At 38.5% G+C, this 21234-nt stretch overlaps 1 protein-coding gene across 6 annotated transcripts in view; it reads right to left on the bottom strand.

The window, feature by feature from the left end:
- Positions 1 to 21234, bottom strand: part of LOC150101585 (UPF0669 protein C6orf120 homolog) — a 219601-nt gene that overhangs the window by 24256 nt on the left and 174111 nt on the right. The window lies entirely within an intron of this gene.

Raw genomic sequence — 21234 nt, 5'->3', positions numbered from 1 at the left:
CTAGTGGGTGGTTACAATAAATAATATTACAATTAAGGCCTAAATTTAAAATATTTAAAATTTTTGTAGGTTAAAATATTTGCAGTAATAAAATTACTATATTCTTGCAAATGCATGTGCATAATAATTGTAGTTTACTATATTAGTAAGTTATCTTTTTCTAGTGCACACATAATCCTGAAGAAAATCTCAATACAGTATCAAAATATTTGATAGTAATAAATTTGCTTATATCCAAAACAGTTGTTTATTCCTTAAGTTTCCCCTCCCCTTAAAGAAAGGGCTTATGATATACCAATCAATCATGTGGTTTTGGAGAAGTATCGATGATGACAGAGTAATATGAAAACCAAAATATGGATATTCTGAATAACTTGAGCAATTAGAAACAGAGAATGAATTTCCTTACTTAGCATTCTAGGAAAGGGTGCTATGTCAGTACAGATTACTGCTATTATACATGAAGAATTAAAAACAGCCAAGCAGATTAGCAGCTATTTGACTAATGTTTTTATTTGACTTTTTAAATTTTTCTTGAAATGACAATGTATACTAAAATAATAATTAAAACTTTAATCAATACCTTCCTGAATTTCGGCAATGTTACACTGCCATCTTCTGGGAACATAAAACTATGATATGTGCATGCAGGCACTAACAATGAGCAAATGAGGCTGAAGAAGGCAACTGGCGTTGGTCCTAGAGTCCTAAAGGTGCTCCCTAGCAGGCTAAATTCAGTTGTCTTGGCTGTTGGGCTGATGTTCTAAGGATGCAAGCTTCCCAAATTTGGGACAGTCTCATAGAGCTGAGGCTGATTCCAAGAACAATCTTTCATATTTATATTTGCTACGGTATAGTAAAGTGGCTTTCTTCCAGCATATTCTGTGGTGGGTATCTAGTGCATGGTCAGCAGTCAGCAAGTCCTGAGTGGCTGTATTGGTGAAACCGGATATAGTCTTTGTGTTCGGAAATCCTGATATTAGCTGTCCTGCCTGTTTGGCTGTAGTAGGACAGTTTACAGCTGCAAGGGGCCTGGTATACTCCAGGTAGGTCTAGGGGAAGTGGCTGGTCTTTGATAGAGTGGATAAGGGATGCCAATTTCTTATGTGGTTTGTAACAGGTAGTCAGGTCATTTTTTTTTAGGATTTTTGTGAGCTTTTCAGTTGCACCCCCAATATACGGAATGGTGATAGCTTGAGTGTAATCTCTATTAAGAATTGGGGGGGGGGGATTGTGGTTAACTGGTTTTAATATTTTCTGGATTTTTGGGGGGGGGGGGGGGGGTAGCCATTGGCTGCAACCCCCCCCCCCCCCAAATTGTTAAGGATATGGTTAATTTCAGTAGTTAGGGCATTGTTGTCTGAACAGATTAATTTAGCCCTGTTATGATATATAGAGTTTTTATAATCCCATATTGTTGTGGGTGTGTGTGTGTAGGGGGTGATTGTTGGTGAATGTATTTACCTGTATGGGTCGGTTTTCTGTAAACAGAGAAAGCCAGGGATCGATCAGGTTGGCATGTAATCAGAGTATCTAGAAAAGGGAGACTGTTGTTGTTGTTTTTTTTTCCAAGGTGAACTGGATTCCGGGGTGTTGATTGTTTAAGCGTGTTAGGAAGTTGTGGAGTGTGTCTAAGCCATGTGGCCATATAGAGAACACATCATCCACATAGTGTAGCCAGACAGTAAGTTTTTGTAGGGCTGATAAGGCTTTTTCTTCAAGTGTCCATAAAGAAGTTTGCTGGGGGGGGGGAAGAGAATACATGGCTGCACCCTCTATCTGTTTGTAGAATTTTTCCTGCCAAACGAAATAGCCTGAGTTCATGGTGAACTGAAATAGGACTGAGATATTGTGAGGAAAATTTGGCTTGAATGAGATCTAAGGTATCTTTGAGTGGGACATTTATGAATAAGGAGGAGACATCAAAACTGACCATTATGTCAGCGTGTTGGAGTGAGAGGTTCTCTATACTGGCTTTAAAGTGGGCAGTTTTTAATGTGTGGTGTGTTGCCAATATAATGTGCGAGCAATTTGGCTAATTTGGGTGTGGAGAAATCAATGCCAAATCTGGATGCATGAGACTGCCCCAAATTTTGTTTGCATCCTTAGAACATTAGTGGGCAGTTTTTAATGTGTGGTGTGTTGCCAGTATAATGTGTGAGCAATTTGGCTAAATGTTTGGCTAATTTGTATATGGGGGAAATCAATGCCAAATCTGGGTGCATGAGACTGCCCCAAATTTGGTTTGCATCCTTAGAATATCAGCCAAGGCAACCCAATTTAGCCCACTGGGGGGGGGGGGGGGGCACCTTTAGGACTCTAGGACCAACGCCAGTTGCCTTCTTCAGCTTCATTTGCTCGTTGTTAGTGCCTGCGTGCACATATCATAGTGATGCCAGGACAGCAGGTAAGTAGGGGAACACACAGAGAAAGAGGAGAGAGAGAGAGAGTGAGGGACGCATGTGAGCAATCAAGGAACAGAGTGATAACAGATGTAATGTATGGAAACTCGATGATCCGTGGTGTACAAGATAGGATGCCAGAGGAGTGTTTGCCTGGAGGAACAATAGAAAGTGTGGCTATGGTAATTAAGTGGGTTGAAAGGGTGGATGAAATGATTGTTATGGTGGGTGCAAATGACTTGAGACGCAATGTAAATCAGGTAGTGAGAGATCTGAGATTCTTGCTTGAGGTTATGCAAAAGAAAACGCAGAGAGAAAAGATTGTGTGCGTGTTGTCCAGGTATGATAGTGATGAGCTGAGGAGAAGAGCAGTAATAATGAATAGCATAATAGCCAGAATGTGTCAGAAGAGAGGATTGGAATATGTGGATGCTTGGAGGGCATTTTAGGACAAGGGAATTGTATGTGAGAGACCACTTGCATTTGAATGAGGAAGGACATAAGCATCTAGAGAGATTGCTGTTTTCTGAACGAGTTGGTGTGTCAATGCAGGGAAACTAAAATGCCCAGGGTGGATGGTAGCAGGGGGGGGGTGGCCTCTTGCAGGAATGGGTACTTGGGAGAAGGAGGACGACATCAGGTAACACTGAGTCCAGTGGAGTCTAGAGGGGGATAATGCTAGGTATAGAAACAGTGGCATTTTCATGCTTTATACTAATGGCAGGAATATCTGGAATAAAGGAGAGGAATTAGTGGCGCTGATAGGCATCAGCCTGTCCAAAGATTATTGGGATCACTGAGACGTGGTTGACAGAAGAGGATATACTAACAGGAATAGAAATAGCAGGGTGGGAAAGCACAGTGATGGAGTACTGCTTATGATACGTGACAACTTATGTCCTCTAAGAGTGGAGGCTTTGGAGGGCAGTGACATTAATGATTTTGAAAGCATATGGTGTGAGGTAGAGGTGGGCAAGACAGGATATTTAGTGGGGTGTTGCTACAAACCAAGAAGCACAGAGGGTGGAGACAAGGAGATGTTTAGACAGTTGAGCTTGGCAGTGCAAGAAGAATGATTATTATGGGAGATTTTAACTACAGCAGTATAAATTGGGGAAAGGAAGATGCATGTAGCAATAAGGGAATGGAATTTCTAGAATTCTTGAGGGACAAATGTCTTAGGCAACATGTAATAGAGGGAACAAGAGTTTTGGATTTGGTCATAGCATCAGAAGAGTTGATAATAACTGAGATGACAGCTCTTCCACCAGTTGGAGAGAGTGACCATGTGGTTTTGACTTGGAAGATGAACAGACATGCAGGATTATCAAAGAGATGGGAACGTATGTGGAATTATAAGGCAGGTGATTATAATAGTCTTAGATAGTCTTGGGGCAGTTCCATGGAGGGTGGAATTGGAAGGCCAGGATATCATTAGTGCTTGGAAAATTGTGAAGGAATATTTGTTAGCAGCAATAATAAGCTGTATTCCACGAGTGAAGCAGCAGACACAATTTGGTATAAAGTGGATCACAAACAATATCAAACAGGAACTGCAGATGAAAAAGAGATTATGGAAGAGATATAAGGAGATGGGTGGAGAGCAGATGCATGAAGAATATGACTCAGGCCAGGAGAGTGACTAGTATGGTGAGGAAGGCAAAACTGGAATATCAGAACAGATTGGCACTAAGATCCAAAGAAAATCCTAGGGAATTTTTTTTAGCTATGTGGCCAGTAGGAGGAGAAATGATTGTGGAAGAATGACATTGCGGGATAAAAATGGGAATAGAGTGATTGATGCAGAGGACATAGTGGAATTGTTCAATGAGCACTTTATTGGAGTATTTCATCCTGGAGAAGAAGGTTTTAATACTAGAGGGATAGGGCAGGTTCAAGGTTTAGAGGTACAAGAGGAGAGTGTGTGTGTTCCAAATACTGAGTGCTCTGGATGTCAGTAAAGTGGTGGGACTGGCTGACATTTCACCAAGGGTTTTCAGAGAATGTGCTAAAGAACTGATAGCTCTGTTGACCTGGCTCTTCAATGAAAGTCTGGCTGTGGGAAAAGTACCCAAGAAATGTAAGGAAGATAAGATAGTGCCATTGCATAAGGGTGGTATAGCAGACTGAAAGTGTCTAATTATAGGCTAGTTTGTGTGTCATCAGTAGTTGTTAAGGTCTTGGAGAAATTAGTGAGGGACTATATACAGCGTTAGGCAGATGAGGGTAATGTTATTTGTGAGAATCAACATGAATTTGTTAAAGGGCACTCTTGCTTTAGTAATATGATTGCCTTTTATAATAAAGTGACAAGAGCAGTTGATGAGGGAAAGGCATATACTGCCATTTTTTTGGATTTTGTAAAGGCATTTGACAGGGTGCCACATGATAAACTGATATTTAAGTTGCAGAACATGGATTTAGATGTTGGGTTAAGTCTACTGGATTCAGGATTGACTGTCTGATAGGTATCAGAGAGTTGTGTATGGTGGGACAATATCAAGGAAGCAGACGGTTACAAGTAGGGTTCCACAGGGCTCAGTACTGGGACCTGTATTGTTCAACCTTTATATCAATGACATTGTCAATGGATTGCAAGGGGATATTCAGTTGTTTGCAGATGATGCGAAGCTGGGAAGCATTATTAGTAATAGTGCAGATGAGGCAGCCCTGCACGAGGATTTGAATAAACAAGACAGATGTGCAAACGAATAGGGGTGTCGATTTAATGCAGCAAAATGTAAAGTTTTGAAGTTTGGGATACATCGATTGGAGGAGATGTACTGGAGGAAGTAGGGGAGACAAGAGATCTGGGTGTGATGATTGATAGAAAACTGAAATTTAGGGAGCATATTGCCAAGGTGGTGAAGGTAACCCAGAGGATTGCTGCAATACTGAGAAGGATGCTAACCTGCAGAGATAAAAGAGTTATTGTTCAGTTGTATAAGACCCTGATCAGACTACACTTAGACTATTGTTCTCATATTTGGTCCCCAGGATTTGAATGGGATAAATGAACTGTGGAAAGGGTACAGAGGTAGATAACAAAGATGGTTTCAGGACTGTACAACGTTAGTTATGAGGATTGGCTGAGGAACTGCAGAGTTTGGTGGATAAAAGGAGAAGTGTTATAATCGAGACTTTTAAACTGTTGAGAAGCAGTTACAGGGTTGACACTGGGGAGTTCTTTCACTTGGTGGAACAGCGGGAAGGAGCGATGACAAGGGACCATCCCTGGAAGTTACAAAAGGAAGCTGTGAGCAAGAGGGTGAGGAGTGGTTTCTTTGCGTGGAGGGTGGATGAACTGTGGAATGCATTGCCTGATAGTGGTAAGAGCAAGAACGGTCAATGAGTTCAAGGAGTGGTATGATAGACTTTGTGTTTCCTAAGAAGGACCTCCCACGATGAGTCTGTTGACTCCATGGAGGGGCTGAATAATAATACTTGGGCTGCTACTATTCAATTTGTACACCCAATGATACAGGAAATGATTTAAAGGGAAATATTCACTTGTTTGCTGATGATGATGCAAAACTGTGAAGAACTATAGTCAATGAAGATGATATACAGAGATGCAGGATGACTTAAACAGGCTGGCAATATAGGATAAAGGATGATGGCTGCCAGTTTACTGTGGCAAAGTGTAAAGTAATGGAAATTTCAAGTTCAGTTGCATACTATACAGATGTAACTGGACTATAGGAAATTGATGAAAACAGGGATTTGGGGACAATTGTGAATAAAAGAGTTAAAGTTTCAAGGGCATACTGCAAAGGTGACCATACAACAAACTGTGCAAGTTTTGATATGTAAGGACTAGATCTTTTGTTTAGAAGGTGGCAAATGAGTTGCCAGAGGTGGTTTGAGTGTTTATTGATAAATAAGTTCAAGGAGAAGTATGACAGGTATTGTGTGAATAATGGTTAGTATAAGCTTCCTATGATGAGTCTGACTCCAAGGAGATGTCTCCATGAAGTCAATGACTCATCATGGAAGAAAATAATTTGGCTAAACTTTACTTATAGCATTAATCAACATGTACATAAAGAACTACATATCAATTTTAAATTCGCTGATTATAACTGCATGCCTAATATAGCAACCCGGATATGTATAATGTTATGCCATATCTGGGTTGCTATATGCATAATGTTATGCATTATACTATTTGGGTAAGTAGTACAACACCAGGCAACTCGTAGCACAGGTGGAGCAAGCTACCAACACTCCTATCCCAGTATCTCCCATAATGCAAAACATATCTCCTTGCGGATATGTATAATGTTATGCATTAAGGGATTGGCCACTACCCAGACTAATTTCGACCTTTATTGAGGTCTCTTCAGTGGGAGCCAGTCCCAGAGTTGGAGATGTCAGGCAGAAGCAATAGCAAGGTCATCTTTACCTATAGGAGTTGCCAAAAGGTTTGCCACCTTTTTTTTTTTATTAAATTACTCTGGATTTAGAGAAAGATGTTGAAAGTTTATTTTTCACTTGGTTAGACTATAATAAGTTTAGTTTAATCCTTTATCCAAGTGAGAGCAAACAAAGTTTGCGCCTGAAAATATCTTCAGGACTGAATATGGTGTTGTACTATCTTACCTGGGTAAGTAGTACAACACCAGGCAACTTGTAGCAAAGGTGGAGCAAGATACCAACACTCCTATCCCAGTATCTCCCATAATGCAAAACACATCTCCTTGCAGATATGTATAATGTTATGCATTAAGGGATTGGTGACTATCGACTATATTTCGACCATAAAGGTCAAAACTAGTCTGGGTAGTGGGCAATCCCTTAATGCATAACATTATACATATCCGCAAGGAGATGTGTTTTGCATTATGGGAGATACTGGGATAGGAAAGTTGGTAGCTTGCTCCACCTTTTCTACGAGTTGCACTACTTACCCAGGTAAGATAGTACAACACCATATTCAGTCCTGAAGATATTTTCAGGCGCAAACTTTGTTTGCTCTCACTTGGATAAAGGATTAAACTAAACTTATTATAATCTAACCAAGTGAAAAATAAACTTTCAACTGATGGAAACTCTTCAGTTTCTGATGTGGTTCACGTCTAATGGAATGTCATTTTTTACTATCAGTCATATCGGGCATATCCATGACTGAAAACCACAGTTAGCAAAACAATTTTTAATGGTTTTGTTGCTTATTCCTCAACAGCTATCAGCCATAAAATGTGTTTCATCATAAAAGATTAACCTTTTGCACTGACTTTCTTAGCAACTGTCAAGAAACAGTAAAACTTTTGATTTCCATTGTAATTCCACGTTCCAACTCATAAGCCAATTCTTAAAAATTCAGATGTCAACCAAACATTTTTGTTTGCATTGCACTTAAGTGATAAACTCTTCATTTCTAGTCCCTTTAAAACAGTGATGCCTGCTCCTTTTCCAATAACTATCAGATTTTGTTTATTAGTTCCGAACACATTTTAACACTATAACACTGTTACATGATTCACTACTTTCACTGATCCAAACAGTATAGCTTGTTTATATAATGGAATCCAATGTGCCAAGCTAAAATAGCCCTGTTTTGTCAACAGTGCAGATGTCATCAGCACTAAACTTTTTAAGCAAGATTATTATGTAATTTTCAAACACCATGTGGTAGAGGTTACCAGCTGGCTCAAACAGTATTGTGTCCCAAATAAACAAAGCAAATTCTTGCTATATTCTCATTTTGTTTTTGTTTTTCCAGAAGAAATGCCCCAATAAAGCTGCTCCTCCAATTAGCCAGTGGACCAATTAATCATAATCTACTGTATTTATAAAAAATAAAAATAAATTAATAAAAACAGAAAAAATACTTAATTCAAACCATAGCATGAATGTACTCTAGATTTACAAAAAAAAAAAAAAAAAAATTTGTATGTGGGAGCAACATAAAAATTGGTTGTTAATGGTTAAATAAATTTAATTACTTCACTAAAAGTTATGACAAACTAAAGGCTATTATTGTAACTGATATCAGATAGATGCTAAATGCATTCAACTGAACTGGCTGTTCCTCCTTTGACCAGGCTATATAATTTGTTTCAAAACAGGGAAAATTCCACAGGAATGGTCAGAATGTATGATAATACAATTGCAGAAGACTGGTGGAAGAGGGAAATGGCAACATTAAATCAGATTTTGAAAAACTTGAAATCAGTTTAGTTTTTGCTTAACATGTTATCTGAAAATGGTAAAAAAAATAACACAGAAGACAAAATTCAAAACCACAAAAAAAAAAAGAAAAAAAAAGGATTAATGGCTTTAAAAATGCACAAGATAAAATTGTGTGTCTAACTACTGATCAATCAGTATCTCTAAAGTGGCAGTGAAGATATTAGAAAAGTTAGTAAAAGCTCACACAGAGAAATAGGTTGATAAAGAATCTATACTTTGCAACAAACAGCATTAGTTTATTAAGGTTATTTTTGAGCAACTTGCTCACATTCTATAATAATGTTAAAACTATAATAATGTTATCAATGAATTAGACCAAGGGAAATGGATATACCATGATATATTTGGATTCTATAAGGCTTTTGACAGAATACAGCAATGAAGACTTACATAAATTGGAGAATATGGGACTGGATTATAAAGTGGATAAGAGGACAGCTGAGTGGCATCAAAAAGTGGTATATGTAATATGTGAGTTTGCAAGATTTAAGTGACCAGTGGTGTACCAACAGGATCAGGTCCATTAATTTAATTGGGAAAAAAAAAAAAAAAGTTATCTGAAGAGACTCCGATGGCTTCTGAGGCCAGAACAGGCCATAATAGGTCTAATTCTTGAAGTGCATGATGATGATGATATTAATAACATTGGGAAGGATTTGAGAGGTGATATACAGCTGTTTGCTGATTATGCAAAGATGAGTAGGGTAATCAGGAATGCAGCTGATATGCAGTACTTGATCTTCAAAGATTAAGTACTGCAAATACTCTGACAGAGTCACATAATACACTGTTAGCATACTACATGACTAGCAGGCGGTGAGAGAATGATGGACATTCATGGAAAGGGTGAGAGCTAGATTTTTCTCTCACAGAATGATTTGAATAGGCTGGAACTGTGGGCATGTGAAAATGACTGTTCAGTTCAATGTTAGTAAATATAATCATACATTTTGGTGTAAAATGTCATATTATATTGGTGGAATTATGCAGAAGAAACTGATCGGGCTAAGGATCTTGGAGTTTTAGTAGATAGAAAGTTGCAGTTCAAGGACCATATAGCAAATAGAACTCAAAGAATAATTGCAATGCTAAAATGAACCTCAACAGGTAAGGATATCATTTTGCCTCGTTATGACCTCACTTGTAATAACGTGTGCAGGTATTCACCCCTGGTATCTGTGGTAAAGCTGATACAGTAAAAGAGTAGAAAGGAGATTGTTCAAGATTTTATTAGGATAACAGAATGTAATCATGAGGATAGATTGAGAATTTTGGGACTGTGGACACCACTAATAAACAGGAAAAAGAGGGATGATATGAGAGATCTACAAACATTGCAGATATTCTCTAAGAGAAGTAGTATACTACTAGTGATGGAATTTTTAATTTTATGGAGGGCAGGGAGAGGATGAGAGGGTATTCATAAAAGATGAGAATATATTCAAGAAAGGGATAAGAGCTAGAATTTTCTTTTATAGAACAGTGTATATGAATGGAATGGATCATCCCTTTGGAAGTAGTGAGCGCATTAGTGTAAATGAATTCAAGAAAAGGTATACCAGCTGATATGTGGCCTCCCTCTATGAGTCCCTGACTCCCCAGAGGCCACTCTTAATAAAAATAATTCTGTATTGCCTAATGTTGGGACTGAAAATGGTCTAATTTAAATCAAAATTAAGATAACCTGAAACATTTTAGTAAAGATCCCAAATATCAATTTTATCAAAAGGTGTTCAAGCAGAACAGGGCTGTTATATGCATATAAGACACCTTCACCAAATTAACAATAGTCAGTATGAATTCCTCCATATTGATAGTTCTAAAGGAAACCTTCTCACATGTTATTTTCTCCGAACAAATGCTTGAAAAAGTTTGGAACAGGCAGGGCAACTACTTAACACGTTCATTGTCAATCAAGTGATATCGCGTGATGCGAGTCCGCGCCTGTCGCCCGATCACGCGTTATCGCGTGGACGTCGCTATCGAGTAAAAAAAATTTGCCCACCGCACGAAATTCCAATTTTCAGCTTGGCAATAAACGTATTAAAACATGTCTAGAGCATTTCATCATGTTAGCATACAGTGGTTTCTCCCCTCCCCCATTCCCAAACAAACTGCTATCTTATGCTTCTTCAAGCAGTCTGCAAATGAGTATTCAGTTTCTTTTCCAGTTACTCTATATGCTAGTGAACAGCTCTACATTCTCCACCAATGCCAGAGTATCTCAAGCTCTTTTTTACAGGCATAAACATATCATAGATATTGCTTTAACATGCTAACTTTTCTTATGTTTCAAAGAACTTAACTGTCTGAAAATGCTTATAATGCTGCCAAAGATATCTCCAAAATCCTCTTTAAAAATTTCATCCAGTAAAAAGCAAAATTAGAATAAATAATAACCCTCTAAGTTTTTTTTAACCAGATATGCATCAGTCAAAAATTTGAAAAACAAAGGAATGTTTGTCCCTTGCTATTAAAAAGAACTAGAAAAAAAAAAAATGTCAGCCTGATTGGACATGTGGATAGCGTTTCTTCTCTCCAATCTGCAGGTTACTGAAATCTTGTGCCCTGGATCTTTATGGATTCTTTAGAATGAAGTAGATGACTTGCATCACTACCACCCAGCTTAATGGAAGGTTGAAGTGGCTTAAAAAAGTATTTAGGCATCTCTAATTGGTTCCGGGATTATCTAGCCTTTAAAAATGTGCTATACGTTTACAACTATTCAGGGGCAGTGATAGATTTCATTCTGTGTGAGAATGCAACCCTGCTTATTGGGGGTCTGAAGTGACTTATAAAGGTTTCAACTGATTTCTAGAACAAGGTTTCTGGATTTTCTAATCCTTAGCACACACACACCCATAGCACTACTAAAATATGACAGCTTTGATATGAGAAAATATTAGTACCTGGATCCATTATTAATGTGACAAATTGCTCCAAGACATCAGAAGAATATTAGGAATAGACACAACAGTTCAGAGACTTGTCTAAAATCTGGAAGGATAAATCTATCTCAACAGAAACAAAGTTGAAGATTCTGGATGCAGCTGTTTTTTCAAAAGCAACCTAAAGAAGGCTGATAGGAAAAGGATAGCTGCTTTTGAGATGTGGTGTTACAGTCACAGAAGGCTGTTGAGTATATCAAATATGGAACAGCAGACAAATGGATGGGAGCTAGTGAGGATTGATAAAACTTTAAGGCCCCTTAGGGATACTATCACAAAAAAGCTGAAATTATGGACACATTAAAAGGATGGAAGGAGGACCTCTCAAAACAGTAACAGAAGGCAAAGTTCCTGGAAAAAGAAGAAGGGGGTAGACACTCAATGAGATGGATGGCATGTCAGAAGGTCAGAAGTGACTGATCTTCAGAGAGTTGAAGCCTCCAAAACCCCACCTGGCAAGGACTGGTGTGACACATCACCGAGGAACAAAGTAACCATACAGCATCCGATGATGTCCAATGAATAGATGGATGGTAAAAAGTATAATTATGGTGCACTTAACCAAGTGGATAGCATACCCACTCTACAAACAACATGTTGTGGGCTCAAATTTCACTATGGCATGAATATTTATAAAAGTCTATGTAGCAGACAGTTTTCATCACCTGACATGAGACTACTATCCTGGGTAATAGGACTTAAAGAAATTCTACGTTTGGTCTCTGGAACTGAATTATGAATGATCCCTCTCTTATAGATTCACTTCAACCTCTATTATATAGATAGTGTTTCAGCACAGTGTCCATTCTACAGGTACTTCAATAGTCACTACTCTGCTGAACTGGTAATCACCATTACTCCACTTTCTGCTGCACCTGTTAATACAAAGAACAGCAGCTGTCCAGCATTCCTTTAACTATACAGATGCAAACAATTCACAAATTAATCTTGAAAACTTTCATGGGTCACCAATATTTTCATTTGCTACTTTTAAGTCACTGAGTCTAGACAATCACAGTCTTCAATGCTCTTGAGCTCAGAGAACCATCCACTATATTTCAATTGCAAAGAACAAACTTGAAAATTACAAGAAGAAATTTAAATGAAAAAATGTTTTCTTTGACAATTTGTTCTAAAACAAAACATAACCCCTTCTATGGGGTCACAGACAGCTCAACACCTACAGTGAGATGTGGGGGGAGCATTCCTATGTCAGCTTTACTGGGTGAAGTTCTTCAGGAATTTTCATAGCTGTTTGAGGGTCAGAGTTGCACAGTTTACTTTTGAAGTGAAAAAGCCAGAGAACTTTCCTGCCTTTGTTACTGGTGTGGGAAAAACAGGAAAAAAAAATTTTGAATGCATGATGTGGAGGGTAAAGATTCTTATGAAGGTAGGAAGGAGCAAGTCATGCTTGTCGTAAAAGAACAATCAATTTTCACTTTTTCCAGTTTTGACACCTCATTCAGGTAAGTGGCTCAATAATGAGAATCAACTCCTAACACATGGCTCAATAATGAGAATCAACTCCTAAACAAGTTGTATACTCTGTCAGGATCATATGAAAACAATAACTTTGTTTGTGTGATTCTTTAAATAATTTCCTTTAGATTTTGCATTATGCGTTCTTCTGCATACAGGCGTTGATGCAACTTCCTCACTGATATTCAGGATTTCTTCTTCAATGAGTTCTTCAGAATGAGAATGAATGAGTCATCACATCTTCCAGTGTTACCTCAACATGACCAAGGTTTGCTCCAAGCCATGCTACTTATTCAGTTTCTTTTCTGATGATTTCTGGCTCACGTTCTCACTCACTTTGTCAATATTATCTATAGCATTGCTGATATTATAACTTCTGCAGAATTCTTTTAATATCACTTGTCTTCTCCTCTAATCACCACAAAACACTGTTTGGATGTGAGTCAACCACTCATTGATTCAACGAGGTAGTATTCAAGGACAAACATTTCAATTTTATGGATCTGGGAATACTCAAGGTCTCTAAGCTAAGAACTAATGCATTCTTGACAAATAAGAGAGAGCCTTTTATGCTAAATTCTTGATCTGAAGATGTCACTCTACTGTGGCATAAAACAATTCATAAATTAATCTTGAAAACTTTCATGGGTCAATCATACTTTCAATTGCTATTCTTGAGTTACTGAGAGCCTAGACAATCATTCTTTGCTCTTGGGTTCAGAGAATAATAAGCAAGGAGAGGCTTCACTTTGAAGTCTCTGGAGGCAGTCAATTCCAACATACATCAACATTAGATAATCTTTCGATGCTCATATCAGTAACTTCTGTTCATCCTTCACAACATATGATCTGATCGGTTCCCTCCTCCACACACACAGAAGAGACCAGTTTTTGTCAAAAATGAACACTTGGGAAAGTGTAAATAACCTAGGATAAGCGATTCTTATTAAAGTAACCTCCATGGAGTCAGTACTCACCGTGGGAGGCCCATTTAACCAGCAACAGCTATTATATTTAACTTTGAAAAAATCATTTAAATTCTCCACATTCACAATGCACTTCAAGCAATGCATTGTGAATAAATTCCAAATTTTTCATAAATTTGTTAGTTGCAGCTTTATCTGCTGATTGCTGCCTCCCTATGCCTAAATCATCTATAACTTACTTTAAATGTGAAACCTGGATCTTTTTTCAGATCACAAAAATTGATCTGCACCTTCTAACAAAATCACTTCTGCTGATATTATCTATATCAGCAGATAATATCTATATCAAAACACTTATAAGCCGTTTATTTTCAAGAAGCAACAGAATTACTAACATTAACACTTTTATGGAGTGCAACACGTCAGTCAAGTTGTCGCACTACTTTGACTGCAAAATCTTGTACTGAGAATGTCACGTGCAACACTTCACAGTATGTTTTACTGCACCTCTTTTTTCACAGTTTAAGGCTACCTGCATGATTCTTATATCATGTAAAACCAGATGAAAACACTGAAGATTTGTTCTTTTTCCAATTAATCAGAGAAAGAAAGAACAAAATACTGAACTCATCTTGTGGGTTTAATACTCTGCTTTGATCCTAAACATATACACTAACAGGTGTTATCAAATTTTACTAACGTGGAAAAAAAAAAACCCCATGCCTCAAAAACATGCACAAGCAGATTTGAATGATTTTCTATTGTGTTCCCCCCCCAAAAAAAAATCACAATAATACAGATGTCATAATAAAGAGAAACCTGCTGAATTACTGTATATGCCTGTCACCTTACTGTAATCCTGCAAGGTTGGGGAGATAAGAAACCAAGTATCAGAATCCTGATACTATGGTTTCTAATCTCACCAATCTCTCTAATACACTCAGATACAAAGACCAGGATTGTAATTTGAATCTTCAGAGCTGTTCAACTATTATGCAAAGAGGAACAATGTATTCCCCTTCCATTCTTGTTTGGGACTTTACAATTGTATGCAAGGATCTCTATAACATTCCTTTAAAACAGAGGGCAATGCCATCAACTGATACTGATTTATTCACATTGTTTACATGTTCACTTACTGCCATCTACTCTAAACCAGTTCATCATCCCTCAAATTTTAAAAGAATACCACATGGAAACTATTCCAAAAATTGGAGCATATGGATGGGGAGATTGACAGGCATCAAAGAGTAGTATATGGTGGTATATACTACTCTTAATAAGAATCTTCTTCTCTCCCATAGTCCTAAATGAACATTGGGTCACTCATGGCTGGTAGGTGATATTCTTTGTTAGCCTCCTCTAATCATGTCAGTTGAGAAAGGGAGAAATTTGTCCATTTTAATCGAGGTAGGCCCCTAATCCTTGATCCCGGAACGATTCCTTCTAGTGCTTGCTTTGGAATGCCATTAGCCCTCTCCACATATCCGAACCATTTTATCTGTCTTCTTCTGATGACTGTCAGAATGTTTTCCCTTTTTCTCCCATCTATTGAATCAATCGGTTTTTGGACATTTTCATTGGTTTCTTGAGCGGTATAGGGAATTCTCAAAAGTCTTCTGTAAGTTTTCATTTCAAAAGACAGGAGTCTCCTCTCGTCTTCCCTAAATAAAGTCCAGGCCTCATAACCATACAAGAGGATAGAATTCACCAAGGTGTCAATTAGTCTTAGTCTGGTTGTGATTGCTATTCTGTTATCTCCCCACATTGGTTTTAACTTCTGTAGGGATACGGTTGCCTTAGCAATTCAGTATTTAATGTCGGTTTTTGAGTGACCATCTTGACTCAACGTGCTTCCTAGATAAGTGAACTTGTTTACATTCTCAATTTGTTTACTGCCAATTTGTATCTTTAAGAATTCAACGTCTGATTTTGAGGTTATCATTTTTGTTTTTTGTAGGTTTATGTATAATCCATATTTATTAATGTTCCGAAAATGCGGCTGGTTATCTCATGTAATTCTTCTTCACTTTCTGCCAGAAGATTAATATTGTCTGCAAAACGTAAGTTATTTATTCTTAATCCGCCAACTACTATTCCAGTGTCATATTCATGAAGAGCTTCATCTATGACTTATTCCAGAAAACAATTAAAAAGAAGAGGGGACAAGATGCATCCCTGTCTTACCCCCGTTCTGCACATAACGGTTCACTGCTGTAATTTTTAATTTCAATTCTCATATCAGAATAGTATATACTATAATGAGGGAATAACATTGCTCTATTATGCACTGCAAACATTTATGCTATAATTATAAAATTATCATGCTGGCCTGGTTGGCCGAGTGGTTAGCGTATCTGCTCTCTAGCCAAAAGGCTGCGGGTTCGAATCCTGCCCTGGGCATGAGTGTTTGTAATCGTCTGTTAAAATAATAGTGGTGGTGCTGAGCAGTAGATGGTGTTGGTGTAGTTTTGGTTTGTTGTAGTTGGTGGGTTGAGTGGTGGAGACAGAGTTGTAGAGTAGGTGCTCCCTTGATGAGTCTCTGGACTCCCTGGAGGTGTCATGCAATAATAATAATAATATAGGAAATTATTTAAAAGGAGATATTCAGTTGTTTGCTGATGATGCAAAACTGCGGAGAGCAATAGTTGATACAGATGTTAGAAGTTTATTGTGCACTTGGTTAGACTATAATAAATTAGTTTAATCCTTTATCCAAATGTAAGCAAACAAAGTTTGCACCTGAAAATATCTTCAGGACTGAAGTAAGGTGGTACATCCCTTGGCAACTCGCAAAGGTGGACCAAGCTCTCATCACTCCTTGTCTCAGTATCTCCCATAATGCAAAGCACATCTCCTTGCAGACATGTATACTGCTATGCATTAAGGGGAGGGCCACTACCCAGACCGGTTTCGACCTTTATTGAGGTCTAGTCAGTGGTAGGCAGACCCAGAGTGGTGATAACTAAGGCAGAAGCAATGGAGAGGTCATATATACCTATACAAGATGCCAACCGGTGTACCACTTTATTATTAAATTACTCTGGATTTAGAGAAAGATGTTAGAAGTTTATGTTGCGCTTGGTTAGACTATAATAAATTTAGTTTAATCCTTTATCCAAATGTAAGCAAACAAAGATGGCGCCTCAAAATATCTTCAAAACTGAGGTAAGGTGGTACATCCCTTGGAAACTCGCAGCAAAGGTGGACCAAACTCTCATCACTCCTTGTCCCATAATGCAAAGCACATCTCCTTGCATACATGTATACTGCTATGCATTAAGAGGAGGGCCACTACCTCTCCATTGCTTCTGCCTTAGTTATCACCACTCTGGGTCTGCCTCCCATTAACGAGACCTCAATAATGGTCGAAACCGGTCTGGGTAGTGGCTCTCCCCTTAATGCATAGCAGTATACATGTCCGCAAGGAGATGTGCTTTGCATTATGGGAGATACTGAGACAAGGAGTGATGAGAGCTTGGTCCACCTTTGCTGCGAGTTGCCAAGGAATGTACCACCTTACCTCAGTGCTGAAGATATTTTCAGGAGCAAACTTTGTTTGCTTACACTTGGATAAAGGATTAAACTAAATTTATTATAGTCTAACCAAGTGCAAAATAAACTTCTAACATCTCCCAAAAATACATAAAGAAAATGTGCCATTACGTCCCATAGTGGATAGCATTGATTTCCCCCACATACAAATTAGCTAAACATTTGGCCAATGTGCTCGCACACTATACTGGCAACACACCATCACACACAAAAAACTCAGCCCACTTCAAAGCCAGCATAGAAAACCTTACACTCCAACATACTGACATAATGGTCAGCTTTGACATCTCCTCCTTATTCACAAATGTCCCACTCAAGGAAACTTTAGAGCTAATCCAAGCTAAATTTTCTCCTGATATCTCAGCCCTATTTCAGTTCACAATGAACTCAGGCTATTTTGTTTGGCAGGAAAAATTCTATAAACAAATAGAGGGGACAGCCATGGGTTCACCACTCTTCCCACCTTTGGCAAATTTCTTTATGGAGACCTTTGAAGAAAAAGCCTTAGCCTCTTCCCCACAAAAACCAACCATATGGCTTCACTACGTTGATAATGTGTTTGCTATTTGGCCACATGGCTCTGAAACACTCCTCTCCTTCTTAACACACTTAAACAACCAACACCCCAGAATCAAGTTCACCCTGAAAAAAGAGGAAAACAACAGCCTCCCTATCCTAGACACACTAGTCACCCACCAGCCTGATGGAACCTTGGTTTTCTCAGTTTATAGAAAACCCACCTATGCTGGCAGATACATTCACCAACAATCCCACCACCCCTCCTCACAACAATATGGAGTGGTGAAAACACTATACAACAGGGCTAAACTAATCTGTTCTAACGACATGGCCCTAAACACTGAACTAAATCACATCCTCAACACTTTCTCAGCCAATGGTTACCCAACCCCCCCCCAAAAAAAATCCAAAAAATATTAAAACCTACAAACCACAGCCCCCCCCCCCCTCCACAACAAGGATTACTCTAAATCCATCACCATTCCCTACATCCGCTCAACTAAAGACCAACCACTTCCCCTAGACCTACCTGGTGTATACCAGGTCCCTTGCAGCTGCAAACTGTCTTACTTTGGCCAAACAGGCAGGACAGCGAATATCAGAATTTCTGAACACAAGGACTACATCCGTTTTCACAAGTACAGCCATTCTGGTCTTGCAGACCATGCTCTGGATACACGCCACAGAATACGGTGGAAGAAAGCTACAGTAATACACCATAGCAAATACAAATTTGAAAGACTATTTATGGAATCAGCCTCAGCCCTAAGAAACTCTCCAAACCTCAACAAATTTGGTTGTATGCGACTGCCCCAAATTTGGGAGGCTTACATCAGCAGACCTTCAGCCCAACGGCCAAAAACACCTACTTGGCCCGTTAGAGGGCACCATCAGGACTTTTAGGAAAACAATAGCTTCATCTCTTCATTCTCAGTTACTGTGTTGTATTGCTACGTGCACGTGCCTTTTTTTATAAGTTCCTTTTGAAGATGGCAATATGACGTTGCCGAAATATCGGAAATATTTATTAAAGTGTAATTTAATTTATATTCGTATCTACGTTGTTCAATTCCTTAAGTGATTTAGTAAGGATTCTAACATCTTTCTCTAAATCAAGAATAATTTAATAATAAGGTAGTACACCAGTTGGCAACTCGTATAGGTAAATATGACCTCTCCATTGCTTCTACCTTGGTATCACCACTCTGGGTCTGCCTCCCACTGACAAGACCTCAATAAAGATTGAAACCGGTCTGGGTAGTGGTCCTCCCCTTAATGCATAGCAGTATACATATCTGCAAGGAGATGTGCTTTGCATTATGGGAGATACCGAGACAAGGATTGATGAGAGCTTGGTCCACCTTTGCTGCGAGTTGACTAGGGATGTACCACCTTACCTCAGTCCTGAAGATATTTTCAGGTACAAACTTTGTTTGCTTACACTTGGATAAAGGATTAAACTAAATTTATTATAGTTGATAAAGGTGATGTAGATATCCTACAGGATGCCTAATCTCATCTTGAATACTGTCTTTTCCACTCTCTCTCCACTATCTGCATCACCTTGGATACCAGATCTGCACACAATAGTGTGCAGATCTGGTATCCAAGGCCCTGTAAAGAGATTTCCTTATCCTTGCATGTCAATGTTAATTTCATCATTACAATTAATCTTCTGAGTCAATACAATGTGCTATATGGCCCATTAAATTTGACTTCCTATGTACTAAAACTCCATGATCCCTAACCTGATCAGCAGGGCCGTTGCCAGATTAGATTATGCCCTGAAGCAAACAAATATCACCCCTGGTGAATTATAAGACAAAAAGATAAGAAAATCTCCAATTGCTATTTTATTTTTATTACAAGAGAAACATTGATGCAAAACAATTACATAATAATAATAATTAAATGTTTGCTCTACGGGGGATATCGCACAATAAAACTGTTTATAAGCTCTTCTAAATTTAAATTATAAGCTATGTCTGCCTCTATCAATATAGTTAATAGACCAACCAATCTTTCTTGGGTCACTGCTGTTCACCAATAATTTTTAATCAGTTTACGTTTGGAAAAACTTCTTTCTGCACTTGCTACGCTAACAGGAATTGTTAGCATAGCAACAGCACCCACTGCAATATGGCTGAACGAGTGCCTTTAATAAGCCACGCCATGAGGCAGGCTGCCTCTATGCTGCACCCTGTCAATGGTACTGCTGATCAGTTTCTTCTAGGATAAACCCACCAACATAATATGTGGGTTTGATAACTGAACTGCAGCCATTTCTCAATGCACCTCTGGTGAACAATGCCACCACAAAATCATATCTTTCTGAGTTGGAGGAAATGGCAACTAGATTTTGCCCAGGGAAATACCACCATTTTGCATACTGGAGGTCTGAAGTGGCTTGCATCCTTGCTCATTTTAGTTGCTAGAGCAAGGACTTCAGTTTGTTTTCACCCCACCCTTTCTCACATGCAGTGCAAGTTATATCCTCAAAGACATACCAATCACACTGTAGGAGGCCCAAATCCTCCCTCCTTTCTCACATACAGTGAGAGTTATATCCACTGTTAGGGGCCCAAACCCTCACTCATTCGTGGGTACAGCAGTAAAATGGTTCTATAAGTTGGCACTCGATAGTACATTGGCTGAACTAGACAGTAATGAATCCAGAGGCTTCTCAGCTAGTGCCAAATCCTGCTTATACTTACTCTGCCAGATCATGACTGGAGGGAGACCATGAATGAGTGAGAGTTTGGGCCCCATATGGATTACAACTCAACAAACCACAGTTTTACAGTGGATTATAAAAAATTCTCAAACAAAAAACAATTCCAAAAAGCAGCAGAAGAAAAAAAGAACAAATATCCAACAAAAAAAAATAAAATAAATAAAAATAAAAACATCAACATTAATGTGCTTACCAAAATAAAAATATCCATGGCCTAAACAACAATATAAATTATATGTGCATCACCACCAGTCATCTCAAATGGAACTACCATTCTTAACTATCAGAACCTCAGCTGGCAACCTCTACCCACCTGAAATGCCCAAACTATACATTACACATTTTCTTCTGCCACAAGGGCAACAACTGTGCATTCATCAGAACCGTCATCCCATGTTGGAGATTGCAAAACCTCGAATCCCCCCAACCCCAGTTGATCTGCTTTCACTCAAAATTTCTTTACAAACCAACTTATT

The sequence above is a fragment of the Typopeltis vanoorti genome, chromosome 11 (assembly GCF_054136105.1).
Source record: "Typopeltis vanoorti isolate ZY-2024b chromosome 11, IOZ_Tvanoo_1.0, whole genome shotgun sequence".
NCBI lineage: Eukaryota > Metazoa > Arthropoda > Arachnida > Uropygi > Thelyphonidae > Typopeltis > Typopeltis vanoorti.
The sequence above is the reverse complement of the archived record's forward strand: the minus strand, read 5'-3'. Positions and strand labels throughout refer to the sequence as shown.